General features: G+C 35.1%; 1 protein-coding gene across 8 annotated transcripts in view; it reads left to right on the top strand.

The window, feature by feature from the left end:
* EHMT1 (euchromatic histone lysine methyltransferase 1) overlaps positions 1-13,210 on the top strand; it is a 281,275-nt gene that overhangs the window by 136,540 nt on the left and 131,525 nt on the right. The window lies entirely within an intron of this gene.

Here is a 13,210-nt window from a genome sequence, read left to right as displayed (position 1 = left end):
TACATGTAAAATTTTTTTTTGACATTCATTCTTTAAAGTTTTGGGCACCAATTTTTAAAATAAAAATTATCAAGAGGATTTAATGGTCTCTCCAGGGTTTTAGAGGAAAATGACAGGTTGGTTATAAGTCTAAGGCAGTGAATCTCATAGGTACTCTCTGGAAATTGAAGTATTAAGTCAGATTAATAATGAATGAATGATAGCTCATTTAATATCTTATAAAATACTTGAGTTGCTGAGTAATATTTTTTCATTCACAGTTAACTTTCTAAAGAAGAATATGCAAAAATCCTTTGCTGAGTTATTCATTAGAGAATCATACTCTTTATTTTCTTATAGATCAATAAGGAATTAATCTGCTATAGAAGTAGAAAATTGTAAGGTGCCTGCAAGAGGATATAGTAAATGATTCTTCCTTTAAAGATTATACAAGTTTAGAACTTCAAGATATACATAAAATAAAGAAATTAGAATAATACAAATTATGATGCTATGAAGTATGAAATGATATAGTATAGACACCATGGAATGTTAGTAGTCCTGAGAAAAGAGCCTATGACTGGACTGGTTGGGGATATATCATATCTGAATTTGTCTCTTTGAGATTATAATGGTGATAATAGTTGAAAAATATGACTTGTTCTAATTTATTTTTATATGACACTTTTCAGAAATGCACCTACTATTTAAATATATAAATATATATTAAATATATTATAAATATATTCAATATATATTCAATATACACAAATATAAAAATAAATAAATATTTAGATATAAATCACTTTAAATTGATGCCAGCTGTGTTATGTTTATAATACTTTCATACTTTACAAGATCTCAGTTTATCTTCCTGCTTTGGAAGATATTTTGTAAGATGCCATGGCCAATTTCCTTCTTTTCTTAATTTATCTAGAAAGGCCCCCGACCCCCCCCCCCCCCCCATAACATTCATAGTTCATTGTACCTGTAGGAATTAAAGCCTTCTCAAGTATCATTTCATGATTCTTGTACTCATTAAACATCTAGCTAAGAGCGATGTTTATAGAAAGCAAATCATGAAAATCATAGTTTTTACTAAAACTTTAAATTAGATTTTTTTAAACTCTAGAGCTTGCCTTAGATTGTCATTGTATGTCTCCAAGAAAGTATTTATTTTGATATCTGTTTTGATGTGTATGTCTCCTCTGTCATCCTTTCAGTCTTTTATTTCATTTTGCTCTATAAGGAAAAATCTATCGTCATTGTAATGTTTATTGCCCTTTACTTTCTAATTTTATTCCTAGCTTTTGTTTCCTTGGTTCCTATCTTGTCCCTCTTTTTGCATGACTTTCTAAGTATTGCTTCTTTCAATAAAACTTTTCATTTTAAGAATCCTTTAAATACCCCTTTTTTTTTTTTTTTTTTTTTTTTTGGTAAGGCAAATGGGGTTAAGTGGCTTGCCCAAGGCCACACAGCTAGGTAATAATTAAGTATCTGAGACTGGATTTGAATCCAGGTACTCCTGACTCCAGGGCCGGTGCTTTATCCACTGCGCCATCTAGCTGCCCCTAAATACCCGTTCTTAATTAATTTCATCTTTCAAATATTTTTTGCCTTGATTCAATCATGTATAACTCTTTGGGACCTCATTTAGAGTTTTCTAGTAAAGATACTGAAGTTGTTTACCAAATCCTTTTTCAGCTCATTTTTCAGATGAGGAGATTGAGTTTAAATAACTTGGCAGTTTCACGCAGATAGTATATGTCTTGATATCAGGATTGAACCCCAGAATTTGAGAGTCTTCTTGACTCAAGGTATAACACTGTTACGTTCTGTCCCACTTAGCTGCCCCTAGCTCTCTTAGTATAGGACCTTGAGGTAAACTTGAGATGGACTTAGGAATTATCCTGAATTCTGCCTTCTTAACTGAAGCTTTTCTTTCACCTGAAGATATCATGCTTCCTGTCATCCTTATTTTCATTCCCTCAGTGAACCAGATTGAGCTTGGGTGTCACTTCTAACCCACAAATCTCTCGTATCTCAACTTTTACCTCAACCTTTTAATCAGGGAAATTTAACACTGACTCATTATTTTTGTTCAATCCATGACCATCATTCTTAAAACTTAAAAACTATTCGACTTAATAAATTCTTAATTTCTCATCTCCTTTACTCTACAGACCTCTTTATGCATAAAAGCCATAAACTTTTATGGCTACATCCTTTACCTCATCATTATGTCACTATAATATCTCTAATATCTGTTTTTAAAATTAATTTTGTTTATTTAAAGCAATCAGGTTAAGTGACTTGCCCAAGGTCACACAGCCAAGCCGTTACGAAGTGTCTGATGCCGGGTTTGAACTCCCGTTGTCCTCACTCCAAAGTTAGTGCTCTATTCACTATCTTATCTAACTGCCCTTAGCATGAGGGTCTATTAGGAAATAGGGGAAAGAATGGTTTCCATTCTGGACGTGTTCGCCTTTAGATGACTATGAGACATCAGCCACTTGACCTTTGCTAGCTGTTTGACCTTGGGTATGTCACTTAATCCTGATTGCTTCAACTCCAGGGCCATCTCCAGTCATCTTGATTCATATTTAGCCAATGGACCCAGATGTCTGTGGAGGAGAAAGTAAGACTGGTAATTTAGCACAACCCTCCTGCTCACTCAAATCCAATTCATGTGCTTGTCCTGGCATCACCTCCCTAATGTCGTGGTCTTCTTAAAAAATGGACATTATCCTTCCAGTCACCAAGTTTGCCACCTAAGCTTCATCCTCTACTCTTGCTTCTTCCTCATTGCCTATACCTGATTAGTTGCCAAATGTAATATATTCTACTACTACTAAATTATCTCTGATTTATTCATGTTTCTCCACTCATAAGATCACCACTCTAGTTGATGGAGGTCATCAAAAACTCTAGGCTGCAGACTAGTGTTAACAGTCACTTTGTTGAATTCCAGGTTATCTTTCCCTTTCTCCATCATCAGCTGCCAGATCATAGAATGTCAGATCTGACATTGGCATTCCCCTGCTCAAGAATCCTTAGTGATTTCCTCTAGTATTAGAATAAAAATTCATCCTCTTAAAAGCTCTTTACATTGCCTTCAGATTGTCTTTACAGGCTTATTTCTTAATATGATTTCATGGCATGCTTGCTTTTTTTTCTTAATAAATATTTCATTTTTTATATTATTTTTACAGTTATATGTAAACATAATTTTCAATATTCATTTTTATAAGCTTTTGAGTGAAAAAAATTTCTCCCTCTTTCCCTTCCATCCCTCCCCCTCCCGAAGACATCAAATAATCTGATACAGGTTTTACATGCAAAATCATGTTAAACATATTTCCACTTTAGTTATATTTTAATGAAGAATTAGAACTAAATGGGAAAACCATGAGAAAGAAAAAAACCCCAAAACAACAAAAAAGATAAAAATAGTATGTTTCGATCTGCATTCAGATTCTTTGGTTCTTTTCCTCGATATGGATAGCATTTCCCATCATGAGTCTTGGAATTGTCTTGGAAAATTATATTGCTGAGAAGAACTAAGTCTGCCTTAGTTGATCCTTACACAATGTTGCTATTTACTATTTACAGTGTTCTGCTTCTGCCCTCTTCACTCAGTGTCAGTTTGAATTAGTCTTTAAGCTTTTTCTGAAATCTGCTGCCTGTTCCTTATTTCTTATAGCATAGTAGTATTCCATTATATTCATATACCACAGTTTGCTCAGCTATTCCTCAATTGATGGGAATTCCCTCAATATCCAATTCTTTACCATCCAAAAAGAACAGCTATAAACATTTTTTAATATGTGGGTCCTTTTCCCTTTTTTATGATCTCTTTGGAATTTAGAGCTAGTAGTATTATTGCTGGTATGCACAAAGTGGTATGCACAGTTAACAGTCCTTTTGGGCATAGTTTTAGATTGCTCTCCAGAATGGTTAGATTAGCTTATCATTCTAACTGTGCATTAATGTTATAATGGCATACTTGTTTTTTAAAAAACATTTTATTTGTTTTCCAATTATATACAATAGTAAATTATACCCATCATTTTGTTCAAGGCTCCGAATTCTACAATTTTTCCTTCCTCATCCCTTCCCTCCCCAGAAGGTTTTCTGACAGTCTCTACATTGTTTCCATGCTATACATTGATGTAAATTGAATGTTATAAGTGTAAACACAAGAATAAACCTACCCCCCCCCCCCCCCAAGAAGATGGGAAACCTCAAGAATAGAGGGGAAAAAAATTGTACTTCAGTCTGTGTTCAGATTCCAATGGCTCTGTCTCTGGGGTCAGTTCCTTTCTTTATCATAAGTCCATTAAAGAAGTTGCTTCTATATTTTCCCCACAGTTGCTATCACTAGCTATACCTCCACTCTTTTCCTCCTCACTCTCATTTATTCTATTCTTTCTCTCCTTTCATCCTGGCTCTGTCCAAAAGAGTGTTGCATCTGAGTACCCTCTCCCTTGATCTTTCCTCTTTTCTGTCACCTATTCCCCCCCTTCCCTCCCCCTATTTCCCTTCATCCTATTCCCTTCCTCCCATCCTTCTCCAGGGCAAGACAGATTTCCTCACCCTATTAAGTGTGTATACCATTTCCTCCCTGAGCCATTTCCAATGAGAATGAAGGCTCACTGATTTCCCCTTGCCTTCCTCCCTCCCCTTCACTGAAAAAGCTTTTTTTTGACTCGTGTGTGAAATCTCTCAGCTTCTTCTTCATCTCCTTTTCCTTCCTTCTAGTACTTTCCCCCATCGCCCATTGACTCCATCCCTTTATCACATCATACCATTATATTCCGCTCCTTCCTATGTCCTATCTATATATGCTCCTTCTAACAGCTCTTATAAATGAGAAAGTTCATATGAATTATCAATGTCTTCTTCCCGTGCAGGAATACAAACAGTTCAACATCATCAAGTTCCTCATAGTTAGTCGCTCTCTTCTGCTCCCTCTGGTTCACCAGAGTCCTGTACTTGGAGATCAAACTTTCTGTTCAGCTCTGGTCGTCTCTAGGAAAGTTCGCAAGTCCCCTGTTGCATTGAAAATCCATCTTTTCCCCTGAAAGAGGATGTTCAGTTTTGCTGGGTAATTGATTCTCGGTTGTAAACCAAGATCTTTTGCCTTCTGGAATATCATATTCCAATCCCTTCAAGTCCTTAATGTCGATGCTGCCAGATCCTGTGTAATCCTGACTATGGACCCTCGGTAGTTGAATGTCTGTTTCTGGCAGCTTTTAGAATTTTCTCTTTGATTTGGGAGTTTTGGAATTTGGCTATAATATTCCTGGAAGTTTTTCCTCTCAATTTCTATTTTACCCTCAGCTTCTAGGATCTCAGGGCAATTTTGCTGTTATTATTTCTTTTTTTTTTTTCTTTTTTAGGTTTTTTTTTTGTAAGGTAAAAGGGTTAAGTGGCTTGCCCAAGGCCACACAGCTAGGTAATTATTAAGTGTCTGACATTGGATTTGAACCCAGGTACTCCTGACTCCACGGCCAGTGCTTTATCCACTATGCCACCTAGCCACCCCTGTATTATTTCTTGAAAAATGAAGTGTAGGCTCTTTTCCTGGTTGTGGTTTTCAGATAGTCCAATAATTTTCAAATTATTTCTTCTGGATCTGTTTTCAAGGTCAGTTGTTTTTCCACTGAGATATTTCACATTTTCTTCTAATTTTTGCCTTTTTTTTGAAGAGTTTTATTTCTTCCTGATTTCTTGAAAAGTCATCAGCTTCCTTTAGTTTCATTTTGCATTTGAAGGAGTTATTTCTTCAGAGAGCTTTTTTTATCTCCTTTTCCAGCTGGCCAGTTCTGCTTTTTAAGGCATTCTTCTCCTCATTTGCCTTTTGTTTTTCTTTTTCCATTAGGCCTAAACTGGTTTTTAGCATTATTTTCTTCAGTATTTTTTTTGCATTACTTTCACCAAGCTTTTGATTTGGTTTTCATGATTTTTCCGCATTGCTCTCATTTCTCCTCCCAATTTTTCCTTCACCTCCCTGAATTGCTTTTCAAAGTCTTTTTTGAGCTCATCCACAGTCTGTTTCCATTTTCTATTTGTCTTGGAAGTTTTGGATGCAGAAGCTTCGATTTTGTTGTCATCAGAGTATGTGTTTTGACCTTCCATAGGACTGAAGTAATTCTCTATGGTTAGATCCTTCTTTTTCTGTTATTTACTCATTTCCTCAGCCCAAGGCTAATTTACAGCACTTCCAAGGCTTTGGGGTTTTGTTTTTGGGGGGGGGGGCACTCCACTGGGACCTTTATTCTTCCAAGGTCTTAAGCTCTCTAGCCCATGTGTGCTTTCATATGTAGATGACCACAGCACTACCCTCTTCCCTGAGGCTATAAGGCAGGATCCAGCTATCTTAGTAAGGAAACCTAAAGGGCACCCTGATTCTTGAGTGTAGGCAAACAGCAGAGTCCTGCCCCAGGAAGAGCAGAGAGATCTCTGCAGATTTCCCTTACCTTCTTTGGGGGTGCAGGATGCTTTCTCCTGATTCTCGCTGGAGGTTCTGTGGTTGGTGCTCCTCACTCCACACTCACCCAGGGGCAGCAGAGTTCTCTCCTCTCCTCTTCAAGCTGTTGCTGGTGCTCTCTGGGCTGGGCTGGACTGGGTTTTGCTGAGCTGGGCTGGGCTGCACAGTGGCTTTTTTTCCCACTCCAGGTCCTGGTGAAGCACACTTTTCATGTGGAGGTTCTAAGTTATCTTGGACTGGGAAAATGTATCACTCAGTCTTTCTGTGGGTTCTCCCCCTCTAAATTTTGGCTAGAGCCCTCATCTGTTTGTTTTTTTGGGGTTTGGGGGGTCAGAGTTGTCGTGAAATGCTGCCTTCATGCTGCCACCTTGGCTCTGCCCCCGCCGGCATACTTGTTAATACTCAGATTGAAGATCTTATATTTTGTCTCTTTGCCTGTGTATTGGTTGTCCCTATTCCTAGAAGGTACTTCTAACTTGAGACTCTTACAGCCTCTGACTTCCTTCTAGGCTCCACTGTGCCACTCATTGGCCAAAGTGGAGGTAAAGGTGTTTGGGAATTTTTGGATTCATATCATTTCCAGTATTTTTAGTGGTACTGCCAGTACTTGGTTCTCCTTCCCTGGTATAAATATTCTTCTTAGACAAGACTTAGGCATTGCAGAAATTTTCTTTATGAAAACGAGCTTTTTTGGAAACCGAAGTGTGCATTCACTAGCAGATAGTCATTTAGTACTGACAGTGAAGTGTACTTTTACTTCCAGGGTTGATTATAAAATTAAATAATTGTCTTTTAAAATCCTTTATAACTTGGTCCACCGCTACCCTTAGTCTCATGTGCCCTGTGATCCAGTGACATTGTCCTCTTGCATTTTCACTGCTTGTTCCTCATGTATGGAATGCATGCTCTTTGTCTCTGTTTCTATCTGTCTGTCATTCTCATTCTCATTCTCTCTGTCTCTCTGTCTCTCTCTCTCTCTGTGTCTCTCTCTCTCTCTCTCTCTCTCTCTCTCTCTCTCTCAATTTCTCAATCTCTTTGCCCCCCTCTTGGCTTGGCTTCCCTGACTTTTGTCTTATCCCACATAAAATACCACCTTCTATCAGAATCCTTTTTTGATCCTCCTCAATACTAGTCTTATAGATGCATTAATATGATTCAAATTAGAATTGAACCAGCCATAAATGGGTATCTAGTGCCATCATAGCAGATAAGAGAAAAATCATTTGGTTTCCGAAAACTTCAGTTGTGTGGCTATTAATAGTTAGATCTTCATATTATGTCTTGTTAATCTTCATATTTTGCCATTTATCTAACATCTGATTTCTCTATTTTGTCCAAAAATTTACTTGTCAGGAACCTATATTCTTTTTAAAAAATAAACCATAAAGATGGAATATAGTTATCATAAAGATAATTTTCCCAGCTTACTAATTATACTAAAAATATAGTTTTCAAAACATTAGAATATTCTGATTTTTCCCTAAATTTTAGTTTTACTTGTATATCTAACTCTGAAGGGATTATGTATATTATCTTGTACTTTAATTGAATTGATTTCTGTTATTTTGGTCTGTCATAAAAATCTTTTGATTATATAGATTTTCATTTTAACAACTTTTAAAAAATAGAACTAAACTTTTCAAATTAATAAATATTAATTACTCACTGTATGCATCTCTTGACAGCTCACCCCTCCATTTGGAGAGGAATGTATGTATATCTGTGTCTGTATGTGTCTGTGTATATTTGGGGAATGCTTTCTTGTACACCTGTGAAATAAGACTTAAAAGCTCGCATTTCTATGGTGCCTTAAGGATTCCAAAGGATTTACTTTATAATTTTTTTCATAACAACTTTTTGAGGTAGGTAATGAGAACAGGGGAGCTAGGCATTTCAGTGAATAGGCTGCAGAGCATAGAATCAGAAAGACCAGAGTTTAAAATCTGTCCTTAGTCACTTAACTGTGTCTATTGTGTAACACTGGCCACTTCACTTAACCCTTTTTGTCTCAGTTTCCTCATCTGTAAAATAAACTGGAGAAGAAAATGGTAAACCAGTATCTTTTGCCAAGAAAAGCCTAAGTGAGTTCATGAAGAGTCAGATGCAATTGAAAAGAATTGATCAATAAAAGAAAGAGACGGTGTGTGTATGTGTGTACTTTGGGTCAGGTCTTGAAGGATGAGTCATTATGACAAAGACTATATTTTTTTTCTACTTTTTATAACCCTTAGCCTCCTACAACCTACATGTGAAAAAGCAATCAGTAATTAATTACTTGTCAGATGAATCTTATATGGGAGACACTGAGGAATACAGCTTCAAGCATAGGCTGACTAGAAATCCAGAATTTAATATTTTTGAGGCAAAGAGGAAAAATGAAATTGAATAACTTGAATTTCATGTAGACTCATAAGAGTTCACCTTGGTTACACGTGGAAGGGACTTTAACAATAGAATTTATCTTCTCCCCTCATTTACAAATAAGGAAACCAATTTACACAAGCTGGATAATAGGAGATCCAGGTATTTGTATTTAGTTTATTCTTGTTATTTTCAGTTTTGTATTTGATAACTCAAAAGTGTCCTAATATTTGAATGATATTTATTTTTCATTAAACAATATAGTAATAATTATAACTTGAAAAACTTCCTATTACCATTTTAAGGATTCACCATATATTAGAATCCTTTTAATTTTTTTCTTATCCTTCAACTTGAGTAGAAGATAGAAAATTTAAGTGAATCATAAATGTTGATCGTAGATTCAGAACAGAAGGGATCCTTAGAGAATCCCTTTCTTTATGGTTTATATTGATGTTTACATTGGTGATTTTTCTCTCTCTGTTCAAGACTGTTTTGAATTTTTCAATTCAATGAATTTTTTGCCCGGGAAGTAATTTATGTCTAATCTAGTTGGTAACTAAACATACTTTGGTGTGCTGACTTGGTACCTACCTCTTTTTCATATTAACTGTATAAATTCCCAGAAAATAAATAAGACAGATATCTGTAATTATGCAGTGAGGATTCTTTTGGAAAAATGAATGAGGAAGCAATTGGTGTTAATCCAAAACAAAGACTGACTAGAGATTACTAATTTGTTTTAAGGCAAAGAGGAAAGATGAACTTGAATAGACAAATAGAATTCCATTTAGACTCATAAGAGTTTAACTTGGTTAGAGATGGAAGGGACTTTACCCTCTCCCCTCCCTTACAAATTATGAAAATTATCAGCCAGATAATAGGAAATCCATGTCTTTGTGTTTAGTTTAAACTTGTTATTTTCAGTCTAGTATTTGATGACTCAAAAGTGTTCCAAAAAAGTTCAAAAGTATATATTTATTATGGATCTTTTTTGTTATAAAATAAGATCTATTTAAATTTTAGGTGCTTGAAGTGCAAGATGCTCTAGAAATGAAATTTTTCCTGTACTTGCTTGAAATTAATAAAAGCCTGTCCTCAATGTGAACCATGTAACCATCAAAAAATCAACTTTAATTTTGGGACTTGAAAACACAAAAGAAAAATATTTTTTCAAGAAATATCTTGAAGCATCAAAGAAACTTCCTTAGAGTTACATATTGGTTTACACTGTTAGGGTCCCTTAGGATGATTGAGATGACTTTATAATGTGGATTAATATGACCAATTAACAAATCTTTCCTTGCCCTGGTTGTTTTAGGGCAGTTAAACATTTTGTCAGACAAGCATCAGAGGTTCTTTCCCCCTTCTAGTATGTAGAGGTACACATTCCTTTCATACCCATTCTGACCTGTATATTGATAAACAAAAACTTATGATGTTACAAATGGATAAGCTTGTGAGCCTTTAGCCAGGAATGGAGGTGAATGGATCAGGGGCTAAATTAAGATTGATAGTGAATGTATATAGGAAACTAGATAGTGGTTAGGTAAATACCAATGACTTTGACACAGTATGCTTTATTGGAAAGATCATTGAATTAATCTAAGTTAGAAATATTATTTCATCATATATTAACCTTGTGATTCTGAACAAATCATTTGATTTTTCTGAGCCTTGACTTCCTAACTTGTAAAATAAGGATAATAATAATAATAACTTGCTTATCTCACAGGCTTGTTTTTGCATATCATATGTGATTATGGCTGTGAAAGTGCTTTGTCAACTAGACAAAAGTATTGTACCAGAGGGAAATGTTATAGTTATTCTCGTACCTTTTAATTCAAATACTACACCTTTCCTTTATTCATCATTTTTATTACAATATTTACTTTCCAGCTGTTTTTTAGTCATTTTTTGTATACAGAAGTACTATAAAACTAATCCAAGATTTTTAAAATATTGCTCTGGTATTGATGATTTTGTCCATTTGTTATAAGCCTGCTAATTGCAGTGTTTTTGGTTAGGATCTAGACTTTTAGTTTTATCAGTATTGGACACTCCCAGAATGAAAGCTGGCTTCATCAATGCAGTTTTGTAATTTACCTATAACTTACTATCTTAGAATGTTGCAAGGGCCTCTGAGTTATCAAGTGTCCAGCACAGCTAGCTTTGAAACTATTTCTGACTCAAGGGCTAAGACTCTTCTGTCCAGGACATCATGCTATAATTCTTATTTATAATAGCCTTGCTGATAATAATTATCTAAAACTTTCCTTTCTATATCTTCAGATTTCTGTAAAAGATTGCTAGACTGCTGTTTATATAGTTTTTCTTTTGGATTTTATTAACATTTAAGTTGGGAAGATTATTCTGATTGGTAGATGTAGGATTAAGGTAAAGCAGATAAATCCTTTTTTGAAGACTCTTCCACTTTTCCATGTTTACTCATTTCTGATATAGTCTGCTGCTTAGCAAGAATTGGAAAAAGGTTTAAAGTTCTCCATCCAGACTGAGTCACCATGATAGATCTTTCTATATATAGAGGTTCATATTCCTTTCATACCCATTCTGATATCTACATAACAAACATAAATTAAAGACAGTGCAAATAGATAGACATTTCAATCCCCAAACCCCTTTCCTCCAAGAGCAGCTCAGAACTTTTTTTGGAGGAGATAAGGAAACTATGTTATTTGATGATCTTTATGGTTTTTAAAAAAATGTCCTAGAAAGTCATCTTGAAGAAGCATTGTTCATTTGTGTGGCCCACATTAGCAGTACTGCGTGTGTTTTGGATTTTTCTGTTCATTTGAGTTCTTTGATAAAATAGTGTCTTCTAGTATTATTTAGTTAACAAAATACCTGTAAGTAAAAGGCAAAAGTCTGTGGCGTGAATGGAATGAAAAGCATTTTATCTTTCTTCTGTAGTAGTCATTGAAATAATGTGAGTCTGAGAAGGTTAAAGCTAATTCCTAGGCAGATATAATGGTGATTGTTAGCACTTTTTTTGGCCACATTGTGTTGCACTGTTGTAAGGGGTATGGGATCAAATGACAATTCATTCATTTGTTTTTGAGGGTGAATATAAAAAGTGTTGTATTTTTGTCTTCTCACTGTTGGATATTCTTTTTAGGTTTTTGCAAGGCAGATGGGGTTAAGTGGCTTGTCCAAGGCCACACAGCTAGGTAATTATTAAGTGTCTGAGGCCAGATTTGAACTCAGGTACTGCTGACTCCAGGGCTGGTGCTCTATCTACTTTATCACCTAGCCGCCCTTATTATCTTTTTCTTAAAACCTAACCAAAAAAACCCTAACTAAATCCAGCAGTTCTGATTTTTATTTGTTGGTCATTTGAAGTATTTTTCTATTTAAAATAGTACAGTTTAGAAAAAGTTTGCTTACATATCTCTTCTTCATCTATTTGCTTTCATGTTTATTTTCTGGAATTTATATGTCTATATATGTCTGTCTCACATACACACAGACACACACACACACACACACACACACACACACACACACATACATTCAGTCTACATTTTAAGTATTAATCCAGCCTGTCAGAGCTCACTGTCCAAAGAGCACTGTTCCTGGGAGCATGAAAGAAATGAATTTAGTCTCCATGCTTATATACTTAAAGTAAAATTCAAGTTCTATCATCTGGAAGTGAAAAATACTGAAATAACAATTACTGGTAGAGGAATTCAAATTTTAGTGTAAACAAATTTAATAAATGAAGTTGTTTAAAGAAAAATATTTTGAGGTAATTTCTAAAGAGAGAAAGAGGCAGAAATTTGTAGAGAAATTAATTACAGATATTCTAGGTGGAGTTTATGACCAGTTTATGAAAACACAAGTAAATAGGATATTTAAGGACATCCTGATGGTTTGTTTTAGTCTTCATTAGGGAGTTATATGAAGTTGATATAGAGGAGGAGTTAATGGAGTACCTTCAAGATTTGTTAGAGGAATTTAGATTTTATGTAGGATTGGCAGTAGGGAACCTGTTTAATTTATTGAACAGAGAAATACGGCATTTACATGTTGGCTAGTGTCGTGTTTAACTCTCAAGGTCATAGAGACACAGAAATAGGAAAGGCCATAAAGAGCTATAGTTGTAAGTATGTTATAGAAAGTTATGTTAGTATATACCAGAAGATGTTTGGGGAAATAGATAGACTCTGAGATGCATTGAGGTCTAGTGATGAGAACCAAATAGAATAAGTAGTAAAAAATTGAGACTAGCCAAATGCTAGAGAAAAGGAACTGGAGAAAGTCCAAGAAGTGTAAATTTTGGAATGATTTTCATATAGATGATAGTTGAAGTCACCTCACATGAGATAGTTTTTTTGATTATTTAAGATGAAATAAAAC

The sequence above is a fragment of the Macrotis lagotis genome, chromosome 1 (genome assembly GCF_037893015.1).
Source record: "Macrotis lagotis isolate mMagLag1 chromosome 1, bilby.v1.9.chrom.fasta, whole genome shotgun sequence".
Lineage (NCBI taxonomy): Eukaryota > Metazoa > Chordata > Mammalia > Peramelemorphia > Peramelidae > Macrotis > Macrotis lagotis.
This window is presented reverse-complemented; position numbering and strand designations above follow the sequence as displayed.